The 14158-nt window shown below is 47.5% G+C and overlaps 1 protein-coding gene across 1 annotated transcript in view; it reads left to right on the top strand.

Moving 5' to 3' along the window:
* LOC121008049 (proton-coupled amino acid transporter 1-like) overlaps positions 1-14158 on the top strand; it is a 97104-nt gene that overhangs the window by 70008 nt on the left and 12938 nt on the right. The gene's annotated exons all lie outside the window — the stretch shown is intronic.

Genomic DNA, 14158 nt, shown 5'->3' with positions numbered 1-14158 from the left:
AGAGGGGATACCCCCCCTAGCTGCCCCCTTCTAAGAGCCAGAACAGGCAAGTCTGGCTGGCTTCAGATTCCTCAGGCTAAGGCCTCATGCACATGACCGTTCTTTTGGTCCGCATCCGAGCCGCAGTGTTTGCGGCTTGGATGTGGACCCATTCACTTCAATGTCCGCATCCGTTGCTTTGCAAAAAAAATATAACCTGTCCTATTCTTGTCCGTTTTGGCGGACAAGATTAGGCAGTTATATTAATGGCTGTCTGCGCCGTTCCACAAATTGCGGAACCCGCACAGATGCCCTTCGTGTTTTGCGGACCGCAAAACACACAACAGTCGTGTGCATGTAGCCTAAATCTGTGTTTTGCCAAGGGTACCAGCAGTGCCTGGGGACCACATTCAGAACACTCGATGAGACGACCCCATTAACCTCTTAAGGACACATGACGTACCGGTACGTCATGATGTCCTGGTACTTAAGGACACATGACGTACCGGTACGTCATGTGTTGTTCCGATCACTGCCGCCCGGCCGGCAGTGATCGGAACCCGGTGCCTGCTCAAATCATTGAGCAGGCACCTAGGCTAAATGCGCGGGGGGGTCCCGTGACCCCCCCATGTCGGCGATCGCGGCAAACCGCAGGTCAATTCAGACCTGCGGTTTGCTGCGATTTCTGCAGTTTCTGGTCCCCGCGGTCCCTGACCGCGGGGATCAGAAACTTTTTATGCCTAAAAAAAGTTTTATTCACCCCCCCCTGCACCCCCGAATGATTTTTATGGTGGCGGGAGGTGCAGGGGGAGGGTTGCGGGCGGTGTGGGCGGTGCGGGAGGCGGGCGGTGCGGCAGGCGGGATCGCGATCCCCCGCCCGCCTCCCCTTGAAAATTCATTGGTGTTCAGTGGGTATACCAGGGTGCCAGCACATTGCTGGCACCCTGGTATAAACGGCTGACATCTGCGATGCGATGTCAGCCGTTTAACCCTTTCCATACAGCGGTCCGTACGGACCGCTGTATGGAAAAAGTTAACAGCGCAGGGAGCTCCCTCCCTCTCCCATCGGGGGGCTGCTGTGCCTTTGCAGCCCCCCGATGGAGAGGGAGAGAGCCCCCAGACAGCCCCCCGAGAGATCCCCTCCTTACCCTTCCCCGTCTGCGAAGTTCTGAGCAGACGGGGAAGGTTCCCATGGCAACAGGACGCCTCTCAGGCGTCCTGCTGTCCATGGTGCTGAACAGATCTGTGCTGAAAGGCATAGATCTGTTCAGTGTAAGTAAAATACAGTACAGTACAATATATATTGTTCTGTACTGTATTATACAGACATCAGACCCACTGGATCTTCAAGAACCAAGTGGGTCTGGGTCAAAAAAAAGTGAATAAAAGTGAAAAAAAAGTAAAAATCAAAAAACACATTTATCACTGATAAAAAATGAAAAAAATAAAATTCCCTACACATGTTTGGTATCGCCGCGTCCGTAACGACCTGATCTATAAAACGGTCATGTTACTTTACCCGAACGGTGAACACCATAAAAATAAAAAATAAAAAACTATGATGAAATTAAAATTTTGCCCACCTTACTTCCCAAAAAAGGTAATAAAAGTGATCAAAAAAGTCGCATGTACGCCAAAATTGTAACAATCAAACCGTCATTTCATCCCGCAAAAATCATACCCTACCCAAGATAATCGCCCAAAAACTGAAAAAACTATGGCTCTTAGACTATGGAGACACTAAAACATCATTTTTTTTGTTTCAAAAATAAAATCATTGTGTAAAACTTACATAAATAAAAAAAAAAGTATACATATTAGGTATCGCCGCGTCCGTATCGCCCGGCTCTATAAAAATATCACATGATCTAACCCCTCAGATGACCACCGTAAAAAAATAAAAATAAAAACGGTGTAAAAAAAGCCATTTTTTGTCATCTTACGTCACAAAAAGTGTAATAGCAAGCAATCAAAAAGTCATATGCACCCCAAAATAGATGCCAATCAAACCGTCATCTCATCCCGCAAAAAATGAGACCCTACTTAAGATAATCGCCCAAAAACTGAAAAAACTATGGCTCTTAGACTATGGAGACACTAAAACATTTTTTTGGTTTTAAAAATGAAATCATTGTGTAAAACGTACATAAATAAAAAAAATTGTATACATATTAGGTATCGCCGCGTCCGTGACAACCTGCTCTATAAAAATACCACATGATCTAACCTGTCAGATGAATGTTGTAAATAACAAAAAAAAAAACGGTGCCAAAAAAGCTATTTCTTGTTACCTTGCCGCACAAAAAGTGTAATATAGAGCAACCAAAAATCATATGTACCCTAAACTAGTACCAACAAAACTGCCACCCTATCCCGTAGTTTCTAAAATGGGGTCACTTTTTTGGAGTTTCTACTCTAGGGGTGCATCAGGGGGGCTTCAAATGGGACATGGTGTAAAAAAAAACAGTCCAGCAAAACCTGCCTTCCAAAAACCATATGGCATTCCTTTCCTTCTGCGCCCTGCCGTGTGCCCGTACAGCGGTTTACGACCACATATGGGGTGTTTCTGTAAACTACAGAATTAGGGCCAAAAATAATGAGTTTTGTTTGGCTGTTAACCCTTGCTTTGTAACTGGAAAAAAATAATTTAAATGGAAAATCTGCCAAAAAAGTGAAATTTTGAAATTGTATCTCTATTTTCCATTAAATCTTGTGCAACACCTAAAGGGTTAACAAAGTTTGTAAAATCAGTTTTGAATACCTTGAGGGGTGTAGTTTCTTAGATGGGGTCACTTTTATGGAGTTTATAATCTAGGGGTGCATCAGGGGGGCTTCAAATGGGACATGGTGCCAAAAAAAACAGTCCAGCAAAATCAGCCCTCCAAAAACCAAACGGCGCACCTTTCACTCTACACCCCGCTGTGTGCCCGTACAGTAGTTTACGGCCACATATTGGGTGTTTCTGTAAACAGCAGAGTCAGGGCAATAAATATACAGTCTTGTTTGGCTGTTAACCCTTGCTTTGTTAGTGGAAAAAATGGGTTAAAATGGAAAATTAGGCAAAAAAATTAAATTCTCAAATTTCATCGCCATTTGCCAGTAACTCTTGTGCAACACCTAAAGGTTTAACGACGTATGTAAAATCAGTTTTGAATACCTTGAGGGGTGTAGTTTCTTAGATGGGGTCACTTTTAGGGAGTTTCTCCTCTAGGGGTGCATCAGGGGGCTTCAAATGGGACATGGTGTAAATAAACCGGTCCATAAAAATCAGCCTTCCAAAAACCATACGGCGCACCTTTCCCTCTATGCCCCGCTGTGTGGCCGTACAGTAGTTTACGGCCACATATTGGGTGTTTCTGTAAACGGCAGAGTCAGGGCAATAAAGATACAGTCTTGTTTGGCTGTTAACCCTTGGTTTGTTAGTGGAAAAAATGGGTTAAAATGAAAAATTAGACAAAAAAATGAAATTCTCAAATTTCCTCCCCATTTGCCAATAACTCTTGTGCAACACCTAAAGGGTTAACAACGTATGAAAAATCAGTTTTGAATACCTTGAGGGGTGTAGTTTCTTAGATGGGGTCATTTTTGGGTGGTTTCTATAATGTAAGCCTCGCAAAGTGACTTGAGACCTGAACTGGTCCCTAAAAATTGCGTTTTTGTAAATTTCTGAAAAATTTCAAGATTTGCTTCTAAACTTCTAAGCCTTGTAACATCCCCAAAAAATAAAATATCATTCCCAAAACAATTCAAACATGAAGTAGACATATGGGGAATGTAAAGTCATCACAATTTTTGGGGGTATTACTATGTATTACAGAAGTAGAGAAACTGAAACTTTGAAATTTGCAAATTTTTCCAAATTTTTGTTAAATTAGGTATTTTTTGGTGCAAAAAAAAATTATTTTTTTGACTCCATTTTACCAGTGTCATGAAGTACAATATGTGACGAAAAAACAATCTCAGAACGGCCTGGATAATTCAAAGCGTTTTAAAGTTATCAGCACTTAAAGGGACTCTGGTCAGATTTTCAAAAAATGGCCTGGTCCTAAGGTGTAAAAAGGCTGTGTCCTTAAGGGGTTAAACAATTTCATTAATTAATTCCTCTTAATATTTTGGAAATTCTCTTTCAGTAATACCATGTTTCAGTAAGATAACCTAACTAAGGGTTTGATCTTAAAAGGAATCTGTCACCGACTATCTCCTTATCTTAATATGCAAATTAGGCTTTGGTGCAATGAGGGGGTCACCATTGCTCATGTTGCACCCCTCCCTGGCTGCTTTGCCACTGCTTGGCCCTGTCAATCAAAGCAGTGACTTAGTGGCTGGCCACAGAAAGGAGCGGAGCTTGGGTGCAACAAGAGCGATGGTGACGCCCTTACTTTATATTTAATGCAGCTTGCTGGAGTTTTTATTTATTTATTTTGGGCAACCCCTTTAAAGGGAATTTGTCATGTATTTAATGTTAGTTTCATTGATCACATTTAAGTGTATAAATGATAAATAATGTGTTTGTCTTTTTTACGTATATATATTGCGGACATTTTTTTTAATTTATTTATAAAATGGGGGCGGCCATATTGATGACCCCTATTTTCATTGCTGTATTTCCTGTGTAGTCAGTACAGTAAGGTGTGTGCTCTTTATGGCAGCTGAAATAAACTGATTATTAAGCTTATTTTAGACGCGCACATATTCGTGCAGATTATCGCACTCGTTAGCAATGATCTGCCTGTGTAATACTGCCGCTGATTATTGGGCAGGTTTCAGCAGGTTTAAAAATCATTGTTTGCCAGTGTAATCACAATCAGTATAGGGGCAAATTCAGTATGGGGGCGAACAATGGCATTACGATCACTGCTCCCCATACTGTAGAGGAGATCGTTGCATGTAATAGTAGTGATCTCCTCTGCAGACCATTGTCAGGAAGGAACGCTTCCCTCCTGACAGTCGCCTGCTTCATCTGCGCGTCTAATATAAGCCTAAAGCTGGCCATACATTTGAGATGATGATCAGCCGCATTCATTTTTTATTTCTTTTATAAAAACAGACTCCCTGGAGCTTGAGCTCAATAGCAAGTGATGGGCTGAATTCGGCCGATCATGCCATAAACATGTCGTTTCGGCCGATAGTTTCCAGCACGTTGGATTGCATTTTCGGCAGACAAGAGTCTGCGATTACGAATGCTCGTTCGCACTAGTCTTTCAAACGACAGTCGGCTGGAATGGCTGAAATCTGCCATTCCGTCTGACTTTAATCTTCTGTGTATGGCCATCTTAAGTTTCCAGGAAGTGATGGAGACTCTGTATAAAGGGCTTTATCTGTGTATATAATGTATAGTGCTGCTCTCCTACATTTTCTAAGCTTCCAGCAGTACAATGGAGTAGGGTTGTCAATTTGTCACGATCAGGGCAAACAGGGCAATTGCCCAGGGCCCACATTCCTAAATGGGGGCCCCCTGCTGAGCTGCCCAGACAGAAGTGGAAGAGAGCTGGCAGCCGCACCTGAGAAGAGCACAGACAGCACAGTCTGCCGCCCACTGTGGCCCACAGGGTCCTTATGCTGTAGTGAGGCGCTGGGTGCTGCATCCATAGCACAGGCTCCACAGCAGTCAGGCAGACCTTGGCCCCGCCCCCTTCCTCTCTCTTACCGGAGGCCCTGCACTGTGAATGTAATGGCCTCCTCTAGCCTGCTCCTGTGGTTTACTGGCGAGTTCAGAATGTCACCCTCTAATGACCTGACATATGTGCTGCTGGCCCCTCTCTCCTCTCTGTGCTGCAATAAATGACAAGGGCAGGTTACAGGAGGGGATGCAGCCTGCAGAGAATATACAGGACCTGTCCTCTGCAACACCCTTTCGCCCCCCCCCCCCCCCCCCCCTCCACTCTAGCAGAAGATTCCATGTTGCTCCCAAAAGTTGTTCAACGGTCGTGCTCTTTAATCGCCAATGCAACGTTTCCGTCCTCTTACCAGGACTTTTCTCAAGCATTATAATACTGTGTGAGAAAAGTCCTGGTAAGATGACTGAAACGTCGCATTGGTGATTAAAGAACAAGACCTTTGAACAACTTTTGGGAGCAGCATGGAATTTTCTGTTCTAGTTACCTGGATGCTGGATCACTTCCACAGCTGCTGGCACAGCGTCACTCACATTGCTCCTGCTGTGCCACTTGTGTTTTATTTTTTTGGGATATCTAATATCTATCTATGTATCTATCTATCTATTGTGACAGTGAGAGGTTTGGTCTGGGAAAACAGGTATTTTCCTCCCAGCATGTGCTGCTGGGCTGATTTACAGCCAGGGGAGGTCAAATACCTGACCGGATTTTAAGTGCCGATCCGGGTTTTGTCAGCCCCTGGCTGTCCTTAAATAGGCAGCTGGGCTCAGAAGCGAGGTCTCTGTGTTGGGTTCTGGGAGCCTTGTGTCTGGAGGAATGCTTGCTACCTGTTTGCCGTGAAAACAGGTTGGTGCTGCTATGCTTAAGGACTCTTTGAGGCAGAATTGCTGCATGGTGTGAATTACCACCAACACCACAAGGTGACTTTTTGCTTGTTTATGACTGCTTGTTTTGTCACTTGCCTAAAGTGTGAATAAAACACTGAACTGTTTGATCCAAAGAACTTGTTGTTGCCTCTATACTGCATCCGCTAATCCTGTCTACCAGAGCGAAACCCCACAATTGGTGGAGGATGCGGGCAAGAGCAGTGAGGCTGGCGTGAATGCCGATTTTTTTTCAGGCACAGTTGTATGTCGTACATTTAAACCAGCTATATTACAACCAGTGCCCCATGACAAAATGGAGGCTGTTGTGAAGCCCCTTATGGAGGATAATCTGCAGCAGCAAGAGACAAACCTTGAGCAACGCGAGTCTAATAAGCAGCAGACAGGAGACTAACCAGTTGCTGCTACAACACGTGATGGTTTTGCAGACAGCAGGAGCAACCCCGAGCGTCCACGATGCCCAGAAAGCAGTCTGTGCCGCGATTCCTAAGGTGACCCCCGCAGACGACATCGAAATCTACCTGGCGATGTACGAGAAAGTGGCCATCAGGGAAAAACTACCCCGTTACCAGTGGGCTGAGGTTGTTGCACCGTTCCCGGCATCAGATTCCCAGCGGGTGTATTTTGACTTGCTGGATGATCAAGCGGCCGACTACCAGAAAGTCAAGGGTGAGATTCTGGCAAGACTGGGGGGTGAATGTGTTGGTCCGGGCCCAGCGGGTGCATCAGTGGGCGTTCAACCCGGCTGAGCCTGCAAGACCCCAGTATTATAACTTCACCTCTTGCAAAAATGGCTACAGCCTGACGTGCTGAGTCCCACTGCTATGCTGGATCGTCTGTTAGCAGATATGTTCTGGAGGGCTTTGCCATACCCTCTCCAGAACTGGATCGGTCAGGTGTCTCCTGGCAATGCCATTGAGATGGTGGACCTGGTGGAACGCTATGAAGCTACCAGGAATCTAAAGGAGGGTTCTGTCGGGAGAGTGGTCAGCAAACCCCGGAAATCTCCACCCCAGGCCTGGAGATTTGAGCCAATAAAACCAGCCCGGGATGTACCCATGGCGGACCTGGCTCCGATAGTCTGCGGGTGGTGTCAGGAGCCTGGCCATGTAAGGGCTAACTGTACCCATCAGGTTGACCACATGGACACTATCTATAACTACCGCCAGTCACTATATGCCAGGAGGCTGTGTGCAACAGGTACCCCAGAGTCTCTAGATCACTTGTGCCAGGTGGAAGTGGGAGACACTCTGGCGGAGGCTCTGTCGGACCCTAGTAAGGGCTACCCTGGTGCGGTCCACTGAGTATACCGGCCGGAAAGTCGAGGTGATATGCATCCATGGAGACTTAAAATACTACCCCACCGCCTGGTGTTTCTAACCACAGTGGCCGGTAGATGGACACATGAGGTGGCTGTCACCACAAATCTACATTATGAACTCATAATGGGGAGAGACTTCCCGGCACTGTGGCCTGCTATGAGAGTGACTGATACCCATGAGACAGGGGTAACCCTAGCAGAGTTGCCCGCTCAGGGGGGAGACCAGAACCCTGGGAACCTGAGACTCAAGTGCCAGCGGTAGGGGTGACCACCACTTTGGTGGAAGAGGGGGAGACAACCCGACTAAGTGTGATGGTGGGATATGTGGAGGAATTGCCGCCGAGTCCTGAATTGGCAGACCTCGTTGTCTCCGGGAATAATTTTGGTGCCGCCCAACGTCTGGAACCAACCCTGTCCCGCGCCTGGAAAATGTGTTAATAGTAGATGGTAAACCACAACAACCTGGGGCAGAGTCAGTGTTTCCCCGTTTTGTGGTTCATCAAGATATGTTGTATCGGGTAAACCAACTACGGGGTGAGCCTATTGAACAGTTGGTGGTTACCAAGGCTTATCGCAAGCTTGTGTTAGATCAAGCCCACCAACATGTTCTTGGGGGTCACCTGGGGCTGCAGAAAACAGGATCGTAGTCTACAGCAATTTTACTGGCCCAGCATATTCAAAGAAATGGAAGTTTTGTAAGTCTTGCCTGACCTGCCAGATAACTAGACCCCAGCCACATTTCCATAGTCCCCCAGTTCCTCTCCTGATTTATTGAAGTACCGTTTGACCGAATAGCTCAGTACCGAAGTCCGCGCACCTCCCTGGACGCAATTCCATAATCCAGTAGGACATATGACATTGTCACTAAGCCTCAGGCAAAAGTCCAATTAAAACCATACCAGGTACCCCAGGCTCGGCGACAAGCCATATCGGAGGAGGTGCAGCTAGTGATGGACGAACATCGGCCAGGACGATTCACGAGCATGCGTTCGCAATCAAGTGTTCGCGAACCGCTCGTTCGCGGCGGGCCCCATTCATTTTAATGGCAGGCGAACCTGAAAAACCTGCAGTTCATATTTGCGGCCAGCAAACACTTACTAGAAGTACACAAATAGTCCCACAACATGACAGTGATATACCAGAGGGGATCATTGGCAAAAAATTCCCACAAAAAAATATGTATTTTAATCAGGGGCCATTTTTATGCGTCTTAAAGGGAAACTCTCAAAAATGTGCCCTGCTGGAGCCTAGAATTTTTTTTATTTCTTATCTGTTTGTATACAGATGTGCAGCACTCCACGTTTTTGTATCCTGCAGAGTCCATTATAAAAATGCATACGGTACGTTAACGTAAAAAAAAATTCTACCATGGAACTGTATGGTGAATGGACGCCACTGTACAGGATCAGTCTGAGGCATCTGTTAACGCATACATTTTTGGTATGCATTAAATGGATGGCAAAAATAGGATGTGAATCCAGCCCTAGTGTATGAATAAGCACCAGTACACAGCAGAGCAGCGTGGCGGAGAGGGGAGGCCGCCATGTATTGACAGAGCGCTACCTGTTCCTGGTGGTAAGGGATGAGGACTGTGCTTCCCAAGGATCATTTTCTACTGGGAAATATAGGGTACAGTATCATACACTAGAATCTATATAATATAAAGATATTAGCCCTACCCCCGAATAATAATACAATTAAGTGGTAATTTATTATATAGAAATAAGTCTATGTTAGGCGTATTTTTGACACAGATTGTGGCGCAAAGGTCCTTAGCACCGCAATCTGCATATTTTTCCCACTCATGCCAGGTCTAAAAAAGGATGACGTGGGCAGGGAAAGGGATAGTTATGGCCATCCAGTTATTGGATACCACCGCCATACCTTGACCGGATAACACCTCTGTACAGTGACCGGATAACACCGCCATACCGTGACCGGATAAAAGGGTATAAGAGGGCACAGTACAGGGAATGACTAGGGGCACTGCACAGGGTGTGGTAAGAGGGCACAATGCAAGGTGTAAGGGGGCACGGTACGGGGTGGGGGGGCACAGTCACATGACCCTGTCACATTAGAAGGTCCTTATGGTGAATGCAGTTCATACGCCACCATAATAAGAGGCAGAGGAGTGAGACAGGGGTGTGATTATGTGGCTAGAGATAAAAAATTTAACTGTCAGCCAGTACAGGCATTCACCTGACAGTAAAGAACTTTGGATTCTGTGGCTGGAGGTGCATTAGGCGTTCACAGGATAAATATGTAACTCTCGGCCAGTGCAGGCCCCAAAAATCAGGCATTCACCTGACATAAAAGGCCTTTTATTCCGCTGTATATATGTAAGTCAAGGACCATTCTTTGTTCTGGGTGGCGGATATGGGTGGGCTGGCATGAGGAAATTCAATTACACGTGGTCATCACAGGTGTTGAATTCCTCCGAGATCCATGCCTCATTAATTTTTAAGAATGTGAGGTAGTCCACACTGTCGTGAGCTAGGCGAGTGCTCTCATCGATCTCCCCTGCTGCGCTGAACGTCATTTCGGACAGGACACTCGACGAGGGGCAAGCCAAGAGTTCCACGGCAAATTGTGCCAGCTCTGGCCACAGGTCAAGCCTGCACACCCAGTAGTCAAGGGGTTCCTCGCTTCTCAGAGCGTCCACATCGGCCGTTAACCCGATGTAGTCGGACACCTGCCGGTCTAGGCGTTCCCTAAGGCTGGATCCGGAGGGTGGCTGTCGATGGGTTGGCTGCAAGAATGATCTCATATCCAAAGTGACCAACACATCTTCAAACCACCCTTTTTTTTGCCTGCGCGGTTGGATTGGTGCCCGCTCCTGTTTCGCTGCCAGTGCCCGCAACAGCATAATGCAGCATCTCTCACAGCAACGCCTGGAAATTCTGCATTCTGACAGCCCTCTGTTATGCTGGTAACATGTCCGACATTTTTGTGTTTGTATCGGGGGTCTAAGTACGTTGCCAGCCAGTACAGGTACTTGACCTTTTATGCTTTTTATACGGGGGTCCGTCTTCAAACACTGGAGCATGAAGGCCCCTATTTGCGCTAAATTGGAAGCGGTAAAGCGCCCTGGCTCCTGCTCATCGCCCAGGAGTATGTCGTCCTCGGTTTCCTCCCCCCTGCCACGGACAACACCAGGGATCCCCGAAAAGTTTAAAGCCTGCTCTTCTTGCTCCTCCTCCTCCCCCCAGCCACCATCCTCCTCTGACTCCTCTTCAGACTCCTGCTGACTTGTCTCAGATGGAGTAGCCCCCCCTGGAAATTCATTCAGCATTGCGATTTCCTCATCTTCCTGCTCCTCGACAGCTTGATCAATGACACAATGCAATACACGCTCCAGAAAGAAGGCGTAAGGTACGATGGCGCCCTGGCTGCGACTTACCAGTTTGGTGATCTCTTCAAATGGCCGCAGAAGTCTGCATGCGTCGCGCATGAGCAGCCAGTGGCGCGGTGAAAAAAAAAAAAAACTCCCCAGAACCTGTCCTGTCGCAGAATTCGTACAGGTAGTCGTTAACGGCACATTTCTGCTGGAGCAGCCTATCAAGCATATACAAGGTGGAGTTCCAGCGCATCGGGCAGTCACAAATCGGATGTCTGACTGGCAAGTGGTGTCGCCACTGAACGTCGGCAAGGCGAGACATGGCCGTGTAAGATCTTCTAAAATGGCCAGAGATTTTCCTGGCCTGCCGCAAGACGTTCTGGACCCCGGGGTATTTGGTAACGAATCGCTGCACGATTAAGTTCAGGACGTGTGCCATGCACGGCATGTGTGTCATTTTGCCCTGTTTCAGCGCGCTCAGCAGATTGGCACCGTTTTCGCACACCGCTTTACCAACTGTCAAAGTGAGCGGGGTTAGCCACTGATCGGCCTGTGACCGCAGAGCTGAAAGCAGTGCAGGACCGGTGTGTCTCTTGGCTTCCAGGCACAACAGCCGCAGCACAGCATGGCAACGTCTCACCTGGCACGTCAAATAGGTTCTGGGGAGCTTGGGGGGTGCAGCAGAAGAGGCGGTAGCAGTGGAAAAGGAGGAGTCAGCCGAGGAGGAGACGGAGGATGGAGTAGGAGGAGGAGAAGAAGAGGCCAGCCTGCATGCAATCCATGGCGGTAACACCAAATCCACACAGGTGCCACGGCGGCTTACATGCTTGATGGCCGTCACTAGGTTCACCCAGTGGGCAGTAAAAGTTATGTACCTTCCCTGCCCGTGTTTGCTAGACCACGTGTCTGTGGTCAGATGCATTTTGGCACCGACACTGTGTGCCAGAGATATATTAACTTGCCGCTGAACGTGGCCATATAGTTCAGGGATGCCCTTCTGGGAGAAATATTTCCTTCCGGGGACCTTCCATTGCAGTGTGCCAATGGCCACACATTTTCTAAATGCCTCTGAGTCGACCAATTTATATTTCAGTAGTTGGCGGGCTAGCAGTTCCGACAAGCCAGCGGTCAGCCGTTGGGCAAGAGGATTATCCGGCGTCATAATTTTTTTTACGCTCGAACATTTGGGCCACAGAAGCCTGCCTTGTGTCAGATGAACATGACGACGGTAAGGTGGAAGGTAGAGTGGAGGACAAATGGGAGGAGAAGGAGAAGAGGCAGGACGTGAAGTGCTGGGAGTGTGGCTTTTTGCGTTCTGATGGCATTGCTCCCACTGGGCTCGGAGATGGTAGGCCAGGTGCAGTCTGCTTTTTGCCTCCTGTGCACTGCGAGTTCTGTCTGTTTCTCCTCCTCCTCCTTCCTATTTGCTGCTCAGTCTCTCCCTCTGAACTCCTCTCCTCTTCCTCTCTTGTGGGCACCCATGTGACGTCCATCGACACGTCATCATCGTCACCTTCCCCACCACTGACATTAGAGATCTCAGAGTAGGCAGCAACAGCGGGGACCACCCTCCTTGGGCTGATCTGGGTACTGTCGTCAGTCCGCTGCGTGGCGGCCATTGCTACTGTACCTCCTCTTTCTCATCCGATGACAATAATGGCTACGCATCGGTAAGGTCTGGGAATGGATGGGAAAATAATTCCTCTGCCTCGAGTAGAGGGGCTATGGTGGTGGTGGTGGTGTCTTTGGGGGTGCACACAGCAGAGAGTGAGGAGGGTGCAGATACAGAGGATGAGGAGGGTGCAGAAGCGGAAGGCTGAGTGAGCCACTCAACCAACTCTGGTGCGCCCTTTGAAGTTATCGCACGCGCCTTCTCCAACTTCCCACTTATACTCCGGCCTGGTGCACCTGCCCGACACCTACCATCCCTGCGGAACGGTCTGCTGCTTCCTCTGCCTGTCATTTTCTGAATGACCCTCTGCCTAAGTCCGTAGAGAAGAGCAGTACTTGGTGGAAGAAGGTATATAGCAATAGCACCCCTCAATCAGGATTTAGGGAAAGAAGGTATATAGCACCCCTCAATCAGTATTTTGTGGAAGCAGATGTATTGCAGCCCTCAATCAGTATTTGGTGGAAGACAGTATATGGCACCTCTCAATCAGTATTTGGCGGAAACAGGTATATGGCACCACTCAATCAGTATTTGGCGGAAACTGGTATATAGCACCCCTCTATCAGTATTTGGCGGAAACAGGTATATAGCACCCCTCAATCTGGATTTTGCCGAAGAAGATATATCACAGCCCTCAAGTTTTTTGAGGGGCAACAGGTATATCACACCAGTTGCAATTAGTTACTCCAATAGCGTTTGTCCCTCTATCTAGCTGCAGTATCGCAGCAGAACCGCACACAACTGCTGCACAATACAAATACACTATAATATAATTTCTATGTTAGATAGTAGTATATTATAAGTATATCACACCTATCGATAGCACATCTATACCAGTCCTTAAAAGGACTTTTGTGCCCCTATTAGCTAGTGTTTGGTGTCCCTAACTGTCCCTGCTCAAAATGCAACCTCTCCCTACACTGGCATTACACATAATGTAAAATGGCTGCCAGATCGGGTTCTGTTACAGGGTTGGGGGTGTGTCCATGTGCTGAAACGTCTCAATTGGCTGTCCTGTCCCACCTGATGGATGTGTCATGCGTCAAAGTTTGGCGCTATGCAAAATAATATGGCACGTGTGATTATCGCCATATGTTCGCATGTTCTGCGAATTGCGAACAAGCAAAGTTTGCAGCGAAACGACCACCGGGCGAACTGCAAGGCCTTCTCTAGCTGCAGCTAATGTTGCAGCTAGACGTCATTCAGGAGTCAAAAAGTGAGTGGGCCAGTCCTATAGTATTGATACCCAAGCCGGTTGGGACGTTGCGGTTTTGTAACGACTTTAGAAAACTTAACGAGGTTTCCGCGTTCAATGTGTATCCCATGCCCCCGGTGGATTAGCTCATCGAG

Source organism: Bufo bufo, chromosome 1 (assembly GCF_905171765.1).
Source record: "Bufo bufo chromosome 1, aBufBuf1.1, whole genome shotgun sequence".
Taxonomy (NCBI): domain Eukaryota; kingdom Metazoa; phylum Chordata; class Amphibia; order Anura; family Bufonidae; genus Bufo; species Bufo bufo.
The sequence above is the reverse complement of the archived record's forward strand: the minus strand, read 5'-3'. Positions and strand labels throughout refer to the sequence as shown.